We start from the raw sequence: 12,339 nt of genomic DNA, 5'->3' as shown, positions 1-12,339 counted from the left end.
GAAAAAATTGAAACAAATGACCAAAACTCCAGACAAGAGAACTGGATGTACCATTAAACACCATTCTACATATAAAGAGCATGTTAATTGCTAAGGCAATTGCTGATACGCCAAAGAAGAAACCAGAAGGCGAATACCGTTGAGATGCCTTTGAACCAGCTGTAACATACACGACACAAAGTTTGTACACACAAAGAAGAGCAACAGCTAGAAGTAAAAGAACAACAACAACTCCTGCAGAAGTAAAATTTAGTGAAATGTAAGTGAAACTTTCTGAAGTCAGGTGGCCAGACATGAAAATAATATAATTCATCAAAAGTTTCATCACAATAATGTAATAGAGCTTTAATAGGGCCAATTAACCATTTAATATAATTTATACCTGAATGGACCAGACACTGTTAACACATCACATTGATCAACCTTCATAGAGCATATCTCATTATTTAGCAATAATACCTCATATTATAACATTTCTCTACACTTTTCCTCCAGAAGACCAACAGAGAACATTTTCTCCAGCCCCAATATGTAATGACCCAACTAATTCTAGACTTTGGACCATTAAAACTGCTTATACATAAACACTATTCTTAAGAAAACATACATATGAAACATTCATAACTTTATTAAAAACTATAAAGTAAAAGTTGAAATACATAAACGCGAGGTATGGGATCCCATTGTTTTTTTTAAAAAAATAAAACACAACTTAAAATCTTAAATAAATTTGTTACAAAACCAAGTGTGGAAAATACATAAAAACATAATAAAAAGACTGAAACATCATCGTCCTCGAATCATTCACGCAGTCCACCGAATCCATCCTTCCTCAATACACAATCCCAAGCTGCCAAGAATCTTTCCGCCACCGTAACTATTTTCCTGCATACATAAAAATAAAGGAATGAGCCTAATGCCCAGCAAGGAAAATGTACTAAAAGCATAAAACATAAACATAAACATAAACATAAACATAAACATAAACTATAAACATATGACTATGAAAATGTATACCATATAGGATTACAATATTAATGGCCATTATGACATGTGATAAACCATCTACGTCCCCTGTCTAATATTTGAGGTAGGTTAGATCACATGATAGTATATGATAACCCATCTAGGTCCTCTGTCTAATATCTGAGGTAGGGTATCATAACTCTAAACATGAAAATGATAACCACTAGGGCTTGCTAACTAAGCAACTATGAGCCCTAGATAAAAACATAACATAACATAAAATTATCATAACATATTATACATAAATATAACACATAAACATATAGAATCTATCTTATTTTCCTTACCAATACCGGGATGTGAGAACAATGACGGGATTTCAGAATACACCTAAAACCAACAATGAGAATGTGAGTATTTCTAAAAGAAGGAAATGAAAAAGAAATGAGTCTAAACCACCGAGAAGAAACTTACCGACAAGAAATCTTAAGTTCAAAGAACTTAAATACCTAACCAAGATAATGAGAAACAATGAGTTAGGATTTGAGTAGAGAAAACTGTAAGAAACTAATGAAACATACAGAAATGAACTAGGAATAGGAATACATTTGAATGCACTAGAACTGAACTACACCTTGTTATCGAAAAACACACTATTAACCTTACTTCCCAAGTGTTTAATAAGCTTAAGATGATAAAGCTTATAACCCAAACCCAAGTGTTTAACACTCTAAAGTAAACCTAGCAGCTTGAAGACTCTGAACTCAGCTTGAAGAATGAAAGAAATGGCTGGGTACTAGGTCCTATTTATAGAGTTCAACGATGAAAATATCTTCTTTTAGCTTGAATAAAATAATGAATATTTAATTGAAAAACATTTGAATATTCGTTCAGCAGAGGCTTAAGACTTGGTCAAAAGATTCAGAGGCTTGCTAAGAGGTTGAGTGTTGAATTGAGCTTAGTTTCAAAACCATTTAAAAATCTTGCCCTAGAGACGATATATCGCCCATAGTAGGCGATATATCACCTGGGCTTATATTCCCAAGGCTCGTCGATGCGTTCGTGCTAAGTTACGTGTTTTTCGTATTCCCCTTGTGGCGATATATCGCCCCTAGAGTTGCGATATATTAGCATACGATAAATATTATACACGTAATTGCACTTTTTCAGCCTAATTTGAATTGAGTAAACTACTTTGACTGAGTCATATAACGATTTAAAAGCTGCTGGCAGATTTCGGGGTTTTCAAATATTTCTCATATAAAACTATTCCTCAAAAATACTTAATTTCTCAAGAAACATGCACATGACAAGTGTCATGATCTTATTGGTTCTATCTAAACCTTATTGTATAATAAATATCATCTTCATGATCAGCTATATTAATCAAACCTTATGTTATAATTTATATTCTTAAACTATAGGTTAAACTTATAAAATCTATAAATGTTGCTAGAGTGTTCAACTAAGTCCCGTCTTGAACCAAAATCCACAGTAATAAACATACTATAACTACTACTAGCTACTGCTGCTGCTGCTGCGGCTGCTGCTGCGGCTGCTGCTGCTGCGGCGGCTGCTGCTGCTGTGGCGGCTGCTGCGGCTGCTGCTGCTGCTGCGGCTGCTGCGGCTGCTGCTGCTGCTACTGCTACTGCTACTACTACTACTATCTAACTAGCTAAGTAAAATTCTTGGACTCTACACAATAGAAGGGGCAACTAGTGAGCTAAGAATCCATAATTAACCTTCTTTTTATTTTCACTAATAAGAAGATATTTGTATTAATCAAGAAAGAGAATACACAGCTATAGTAAAGCTGTGCTCAACCTTAAATCCAATCTAAACAAAATTTACCCAATGAAATAATTCTAAATGCATTACAGACTCCCCACCCTCTATTCTATTCCTCTTACACTTAAGACTTGCCATTTGAAAAACTATTGAAGTTTCTGAAAGGGTCTAATTAAGGATAAGCTCCTTTAAGCCCGTCTGCTAAACCATACAAGACTGAGAAGGAACAAGAATAGAAGGAACTGGAGTATAAATGAATTCAAAAATGTCATTTCAAGAATTAGAGCAGAATAATATAATATTTAGCCTACTTCGGAGTAACTGGTTTCATCTTTTGTCAACCTAAGCTTGTAGCATGTTTCATTAACTGTTGAAAAATCATAACCTCGAATTTCCAGACAGTGCATAAAATGACAAAAGGAAAAAAAAAGTGAAAATAGTCCTATTAGCTAGAAAGCTAAAACTACCAACTGATTTCTTTTGAATCTAACTAGCCCTCTAACATCCAAGAGATAATAAATATAGTACTAAGCTCCCAAAGCTCAAACAAGGCTACACCATAAATATGATGTCAATTTTCTTTTTTGTTGCATGATGATGAATCAAAGACTAGTATTGACTAGAAGAGAGGACAAGCACACTCCACCAATGCAAGAAAGATATCCATTCTCTTAACAAATCAGAGAAGGAAACCAACCAAAGGGCTACCCAATGAAACTTGTAGGAAAATGATTTGCACATCAATTGAAAGGTCAAATCAAATTCAGCATCTACTCTCTCAGTTCACACAATTAGAGGAGAGTATGATCGAAAACATATTATGTTCAGTCTATTTAAGTTGACTACAAAATTACACTACTGGACAAAACATACTTGTTCTCAGGTTCAGATATCAGATAAAAAAAATGTATTCTCTGCTTTTCCATGCTAAGGCTAATTGCAACCCCTCACATCTAAAAACTTCTTATATTTCTTTACACCCCTCAAAGTTACATGAACACATTGACATTCATGCTTGCATAATTGGGATACTTATCGTCATAACAAACCAAAATTTCAAGAAAGCATTGTTAATAGCAAGCAAAGTGTTTCGTAGAAGAACCAAATATAAATGCCTACAAACTATAATTATGAAGTCAAATGATTAAGACCAACTTATTTCTAGGCACACAACAATAAACTAACAGTCAGATACTTTTTTTAAAAAACAAAATCTTAGCCTTTATTAATGATGTTGAAATAGTAAGGTTGTCACATAGAGAAATATAAATAAATTTCAATGAAATATGTACTTGAGCTTTGCCATTGTGTTCTCCACCAAAGCATAATTGAATAAAAAGCCAACAATACAGTAGTTCCAGCCATTATTATAGCTAGACCAATTATATCTCGACCCAATATTACAATCAGCCAGCTTCCCCATATGATAAGAACCACAACCGAAGATATAACAACTGCCCACGCGGAGAGAGACAGGAAACCGCATAATATATTTAACTGTGGTCCTTGCAAGATGTTCGACTATTTTCTAGCAAAGATCCAACTGAAACACATGCACACGTATGAGGAAAGAAAAGAAGACAAACCTATTATTGTAACACAACTCTTAAAGAACACAAAGAAGGTTTTACAAGTCTTATTCTTTTCCTCTACATAAATAGAAAGTACATAACCAGCATATATCATATCATCATATCTAACCATATTACTTAGTCTAGAAAAGAAAAAACAACTTTCTTCAATTAAGGTGTCTATCAATTTAGTATATATCCTTGTTAACACTTGACAAGGAAGAAACTTGAGCCAAAGAACCTTTCCAATTTAATGCATTTAAGCTAAACAGAGATTTCATGGTATTACTGCCCATCAACTAAAGGGAATAGATTTAATGCATCTCTAGACAAGACAGGTTCTATTATCTGAGCTTCTAAACATCATCATGAAAAATCAAAAGGTTTCAATTACATAATTCAAAAGAAGAATCTTTAAGATGCAAAAAGAGTAAAGATGGTGATAGAGGGTCATCAAGTTGCTTGCTAGTTCTGAATAAAAAAAACTAATGCAAAATAAATTATAATGCCAATGTCCACCAACTCCAACCTTACACTGACATAATCAAATCAAATCCAATCCAATTAACTCTTTGGCCTAAGAAAATAAAGTAACTACAAAAGAAGAAGCTTTAAGAAGTAAAGAGAATAAATATGGTTATAAAGGGTCATCAACTTGCTTGTTTTGCTAGTTCTGAATTAAAAACACTAATGCAAAATAAATCATAATCAAATCCAATCCAATCAACACTTTGGTCTAAGCAAAAATAGTAACTACTACAAATTATCTTGCAACACTAAAAAACAAAGTGAATTAAGCTACCTGTAAATCCTCCATGGTCTCCAATTCACTGGCCATAATATAGAAAATGAAGCCGAACCCAAAAAAGAGAAAATGGTCCTCGAAATCACACACGCCAAAAGCAAGCAATGCTCATCACCTTCCATAACCCATCTCTCTCCCCTACTCCACCACATGCATCAAAATCAATAACCACATGCGTGATCGGAATCGCCGAAGATGGAGCCGAATGACTGGAAACGTCGAAGAGTCAACTGTTGTAGACAGAGCAGTGGGCTGACTTTGGAGACACCATAGACGATCGGAAACACCGTCGATGATCGTAGGAGTCGAACAAGATATTTTTTCCTTGGAAACACAGTCGATGATCATAGGTGATAGAAAATTGTTTAGAGGTTTGGAAATGAAAAAGTAGAGGAAAATAAAAAAGTAAAAGGTAGAAGATAACTTTACAAGGAATACGCAGGCTCCAAAATTTTTGTACCGCCAATTTTTTTTGCCACCTATTATTTTATTATTTGATGTATCGTAATACTTTTTCAATAGTATTATATTCATATGTTATGAAAATGGGTATTTGGTGTAGTGCCCCTTGCTCTTACGTGCACCATAGAGCACCCGTGAGCCAAAGCTCAGCAAGAAAACTCAACAAGGCATCGTAAATATTTATTTAAACATAAACAATAAATGGCATGCTTCATAGATAACAAACAATTCATTTCAGCATATAAATCATATACACACTCTATGCCGAGCGAGTGGGTACAACACCCTCAAGGTCCCCGCCATCACGGCCTGCATTCTACATGTTTATTGCCAAATACGGCCCATGATGACCAACCACAAATAAATATAAAGCAATCAAATGAAACAACTATAATTACAAAACATGGGTACATAACCCTAAACAAATTCAATGCACGGTTATAACCGCGTTCAGATATCAAGGCCAATGCTCAACTCTAGGTGCATGTGCTAGTTTTCTTACCTCATGTCCGGTGCGAGAATTAGGACGAACTTGAGTGCGATCCTCTCACGAGCCTCTCAGAAACCCTAGTCACAACCATATATTGTAGGTTTATTTTCCCATAAACCACAACCCATCATAATTTTTTTATAAACCTCACTGGGCTCCAAACATTCTTTAAACATGTCCAATTATGTCCTAGGGACCATAGATTATGATCCTCCAAGGGTGCCCATCAAAACCCATTGAAAATAAACTCAAAACCAAATTCAAAATCAAGTTGTCAGCGTAGGTCGGTCGACCGCTTGCTTTAGGCTGGTCAACCGGTTGGCCAAAATAGTCATGCCTGCCTAATATCACAGGTCGGTCGACCGGGTGCCCAAGGCCAGTTGACCACTACACAGAGAGAAATTTCTACATTTTTTCATAACTCCAACCTTAACCAATTCGACCCCAAACTGCATTAAACTCAGAATTCATGTTCTAAAACAAATACTCATCCTAATATACATCTAATAATAGCCTGACCTCAAAATTCAAGTCCCACCTCAACATTTAAATATTTAAGTCAAATATCCAAATTTTCCCAAAACTGAACAAATTTATGGTTTTTAGCTTAAATTTAAACCTCAAATCCCTTCATAAGCATGTTTATAATCTCCATATGCCCACCCAAACAAGCTAGAGCCACTAGTTTTCAAAAATTAAGCCAAATTCCTAAAATTTCCTCAAGAACAAATGAAGAACATAGAGAAAAGTTCTTACCTCCTTTGAATTTTGAAATTCCAGATGTGGTTGTGGCCTGGGCAGCTTCTAATCCCTTTCTTTGAAGTTTAATTCCCTTCTGAAATCCTCAAAAATTCAGTGATCTTGAACTAAGCCTTAGGTGTCTTAGTGTTCGTGAGCTTTGAAAAGAATTAAGAGGAAGAAAGAGAGTTGTCTAGAAAGTACAGAGGAAAACTTTCAGCCTATGGTTTTCTTTTCTCTATTTTAGGGTCAAAAGGCCATTTTGCCCCTCCATCAACTTAATTCCTTAATTAACATCAAGGGCATTTTGGTCATTTGCCTATAATTTCCACTAAACATGAAATTACACCACTAATTCCCAATTTATCAACTAGACCCATCAACCTACTATTTCACCACTTAATTTTACTTTACCAATTATCTCGAATCATAAATTTCCAAAATACCCTTTGTGATTTTTTTTGCTAAAACCGCTCTAAATGATGCACTCATGCTGAAAATCACACATGTCCACATAACACATAATAATTACAAATATACCCTCAATGGGCCAAAATTACAATAATGCCCTTTTCTAACAAAAGTGGGTCTTTAAACACATTTAAGACACATAATCATGCATACTAAATCATATAATAATATAATTCACATAATTACTCCATGTGCCCTCTCGACACACTAATCAAAGTACTTAATTATATTAGAAGTTTTGGGACGCTACAACTATCCCCTCCTAATAGAAATTTCATTCTCAAAATTTACCTGAACAACTCGGGATACTGGTCCAGCATATCCTACTCTAACTCTCAAGTCGCCTCCTCAACCTTATTGTTCTCCCAAAACACCTTCACCAAGGCGATAGTCTTGTTCTGCAAGGCTTTGTCCTTTTTGTCTAGGATTTGTACTGGTCGCGCCTCATAAGTTAAGTCGTGTTGCAACTCCAGAGTCTCATAACTCAGTACGTGTGTAGTATTCAACACATATTTTTTTAAGTATCGATACATGAAACACGTTATGAACTCCCGATAAAGTTGGAAGCATAGCCAATTCGTAAGCTATCTGCCCAATCCTCTACAGGATCACAAGAGGTCTAACTAACCTAGGGCTCAGCTTCCATTTCTTCCCAGATCATTTTACTCCCTTCAGCGATGAAACTCAAAGAAAAACATGGTCCCCCACTTGGAACTCCACACTCCTACGCTTTGGATCTGCGTAGCTTTTCTATCTACTCTGTGAAGCAAGCATTCGAGCTCTAATATTCTCAATGGCTTCATTGGTCCTCTGAACTACTTCAGAACCAAGATACTTCCTCTCACCCATTGCATCCCAATGGATGGGTAATCTGCACTTCCAACTGTGGAAATACTAGTTTACAGCTGTAAATACAGCTGTCAGATTTATTTCTATGATTGGGTATTTGTTACCCAAATCTGATTTGTTTGTATTTTCTTTATTTTCTTTACGTTTTTTGTTATTGTAATTGCTAATTTTATGGGATTACATTTATAGCATTGATCCTAGGGTTTGTATATATCTTTTATATATAATAGGAGTATGAACGAAAAGTAAAAAAAAAATATCAGATTAAAAAGTGAAGAATTTCAAGCTTCTCTCTTCAATCTCTCAGTTTTTTCACATGGTATCAGAGCATTTTCTTTAGTTTATCCATGACAAAGTATGGTATGGCCACCAACAAAGAAGCTACAGATGTTACCTCTGAAACTACAAGCAGTCATGAAATTTCTGCCAATAACCATGGGACTTCTAACTCAAATATCCATGGTATTGCAGAGGGTTCTGTTTTGCCTATTGTAGGACACAAACTTAATAGGCACAACTATATTCAATGGTCACATTCAGTCATGATGTTTGTAAGTGGTCGTGGCAAAGATGACTATCTCACAGGGGCTGCTATCCAACCAACAAAGGAGGATTTAACATTTAAAAGATGGAAGGTTGAAAACAACATGGTTATGTCATGGTTAATCAATTCCATGAATAATGAGGTTGGAGAATACTTCATGCTCTATGAAACTGCTCAAGAAATATGGGAATCAGCAGAGGAAATGTATTCAGACAAGGAAGATACTGCAGAAGTTTTTGAGATAGAAGGCATAATTTAGGATCTACGCTAAGGAGACCTTTCTGTCACTCAGTATTATAGTCTCCTCAATCGATATTGGCAAAGGTTAGACTTTTTTGAGAAACATGCTGAGACTGCAGTGGTTGTGCAGCCAAATACAAGCAAATTTTGGCAAAGAAACGTATTTACAAATTTTTATAGAGGCTAAATAAAGACCCCGATGAGGTGCGTGGCAGGATCTTAGCAACCAAACCTCTCCCAAATATCAAAGAGGTGGCTTCTGAAGTTCTTTGAGAAGAAAGTCGCAAGAAAGCCATGTCAGGTCCCAAAACAACTCATCCTCAACCCGAGAGTTTGCCTCTTGCTGCTCGTAGTCAACACTTCTCTTCCAATAATAACCAAAGAAAAGGAGGAAGGCCTTGGTGCGACCACTGCTGTAACGACCCAAAATTACTAATAGGGCTTAAGGGCCTTGATTAGTGTGCTGGGAGGGCATAACTGGATTATGTGTGATTTAAATGATTAAATGCATGATTATTTGATAAGCATGCTTACATGATTATTTGGATATATGAGATGCATGATTATGAGTATTAGTATGCATGTAGGCCCTGATTAGGTTATAAGGGCATATTTGTAATTTTGACCGTTGAGGGAATAAATGTAAACATGTGTGATAAATTGTTGGGACCACATTATTATGTGGATATATCTGCAGCTTGTGACTCGAGGCGATCCTAGTGAGCGGTTTAGCGGAAAAGTCACGGTGGGGATTTATACCCGGCTCGGGGGAGCCTGGGTATTTATGAGAATTTGGGAAATATATTGGAGGCTATTTGATATTGAGGAGTATAATTGTTGATTAGTAAGGTATCGGGATGCAAGCGGTAATTATTAGGGACACTCGAGGAATTAGCGGGAATTGGGAATAAATGACCAAATTACCCTTGGAGTGTTTTAGGGTTGAATTTTAATGGGAGGGAAAAATGGTCATTTTTTTGGTTAATAGGTGATAAGGTTTTTTTCTGCCTATATGTCTTAGTGGGAATTGTAGAAATAAGTAGCAGCTAAAAGAAAAGAAAAGAAGAAGGAAAGAAAAAAGGAAGAAAAAAAACAGAGAAACTTTCTTCCTCTCCCTATCGATATCACTGTTCTCTCACCATCTTGAGGATTTTTGGAGCTGTAATTCAGAGGAGGCTTAGGCTAAGGCTTGGAACTTGGATCCTTGGTGAAGCTAGGATTTTCTGCTGGAATTAAGTTCAATTAAGGTAAGGTATCTAGTTTTTTTTTTCTAGGATTGCTGAACTCTGTTGTCTTGAGCTTGAATCTGAACTTTAGATGGGAATTCAAGGTGTTGAGCTTTGGGAATTGAGGAGCTAAAGATTGGAAGGATACTAGGGAAAACCTAGGATTGAACTCTCCATAAAAGGTGAGGATTTTTGGGTTTGGTCATCTTGAATTGCTAGGTAGTTTCTGGTTTTCTGATGAGTTCTTGAATTATGAGTTCAATGCTTGTTTTCTTTGTTTGATGATGCATGTGGTTAGAATTGAGGTTGTTGGGACATGTGGGGTGAGATGTAGTGATTGGTAGGCTTGTTTTGAAGTGTTGTTGAGGTTTGGAGGGGTTCTAGGGGGTTTTGGTTTAAGGAAATTCGAAGGAGAAAACTCTGGGAAGTTTGGTGCTGTAACTAGCGCTAGCCTTTGGGTGCTACAATGCTAGGCCTGGCTATTTCTGGGCATTTTGCTTCTGTTGTTGTAGCGCTGTAGCGCCCACTTTGTGGTGCTGTAGTGCTACCCTGTTTCTAGAAGTGGGTTTTTGGGTTATTTCTTAAGGTTTTTGCCCGGGGGCTTGGGGTTGGATTCCAACACCCCATTTGGTGGAATTAGGGCTTCCCGAGGGCTCAGGATTAGTCCCGAGGTTAGGTTTTGGAATTGAAGTTTGGTGATGGTTCTAATTTATAGCTGTGACTAGGTGTACACTAAGGCTCGGATGGGATCATGCTTGAAGGTCAATTTCACTAATCAAAGCTATCGGAATCAAAGGTAAGAAACTGCACCCAATTATGTGGTTATGTTGGGACTAAGAGTTCCCTATATTCATATGTGATGTCATGAGATGGTATTATGCCATGGGACATGTGATAAACGGCCTAAGAGTGCCAGAATCAATATTTGCGCACAGGGCGCGGCTCGGCCACTGGTAGCTGAGGTTTAGTATATAATTACTGAGCTCGGCCTAAGCGAGCCAGAGTCAGTGGGATAATCAGTGGGTGCGACCTAAGGGTGCCGACCCTGTATTTTGATGTGATATGTTTAATGTTGTTTAATTGATGAATGTGACAGGCGCGTTATCTGAATAACTGATTATTGGTTTGTGGATCGATATCACTGTTTATGTGAGTTGTATGACTTGTTATATAACTGACTGTTGGTTATTGCTTATATTCTGTATTATGGTTTTCTTGCTGGGCCTCGGCTCACGGGTGCTACATGGTGCAGGTAAAGGCAAAGGCAAGGTAGACCAGTCCTGAGTTGGAGAGCTTTGAGGCTGAATGTACATAGTCAGCTGATCGGTCACCACGGCCGAATAGTGATACAGGACGAGAGAAGCCTAAATGTTTGTTTTTCCCTTAGAGTGGCTAGTACATGTTTATAACCTGGAATTTTTGTAAACTGTCTTTTAAACTCTATTTCTTTTATGATCCCATGTACAAAATGTTTAATTATATGAAATGTAACTTTTGTAACCAAAATATTTTAACCCTAGTTCAATTATAGTTTCAGTAACACGTTTCTAACTCAATGACTTGATTAGCAAGTCTTGCACCTTTATAAACACACAGTGTAACGTTCTTGGCTATCCAGGACGTTACAACTGCAAACGACCAGGTCACACAAAGGAAATCAGTTGGAAAATTCATGGCAGGCCTGCTAATTGGAAGCCAAGAGAGAGTCGTGAGCATCAAGCTTTTGTTGAAGAAAAGGATGCTAAACCTGAACCAAGTTTATTCAACAAGGAACAACTTGAATTACTCCAGAAAATGATCAATCAGCCTAACCAAGGTGCATCATCTTCCAACAATGTAATCGGATCTGGTTCTTTGGCTTGGAAAGGTAATTTTCTTACTGCTCTAAGGGTGATAAAAGAAAAACTAAACCAATGGATTGTGGACTCCGGAGCATCAGATCATATGACTGGAGATGCTACAATATTTCAAAATTACAACCTTCTGCTGAAAAATTTACAGTTCGTATTGCTGATGGCTCTCTCTCAAAAGTGGTTGGCATAGGATCCGTTATGATTTCTCAAGATCTTATTCTGGAATCTGTTCATTTAGTTCCTAATTTGGATTGTAATTTGTTATCTATTAGTAAACTCACTCAGAATAAAAATTGTGTTGCTAATTTCTCCCAAAATGGTTGTGTTTTTTCAGGA

The sequence above is a fragment of the Humulus lupulus genome, chromosome 7 (genome assembly GCF_963169125.1).
Source record: "Humulus lupulus chromosome 7, drHumLupu1.1, whole genome shotgun sequence".
Lineage (NCBI taxonomy): Eukaryota > Viridiplantae > Streptophyta > Magnoliopsida > Rosales > Cannabaceae > Humulus > Humulus lupulus.
The sequence above is the reverse complement of the archived record's forward strand: the minus strand, read 5'-3'. Positions refer to the sequence as shown.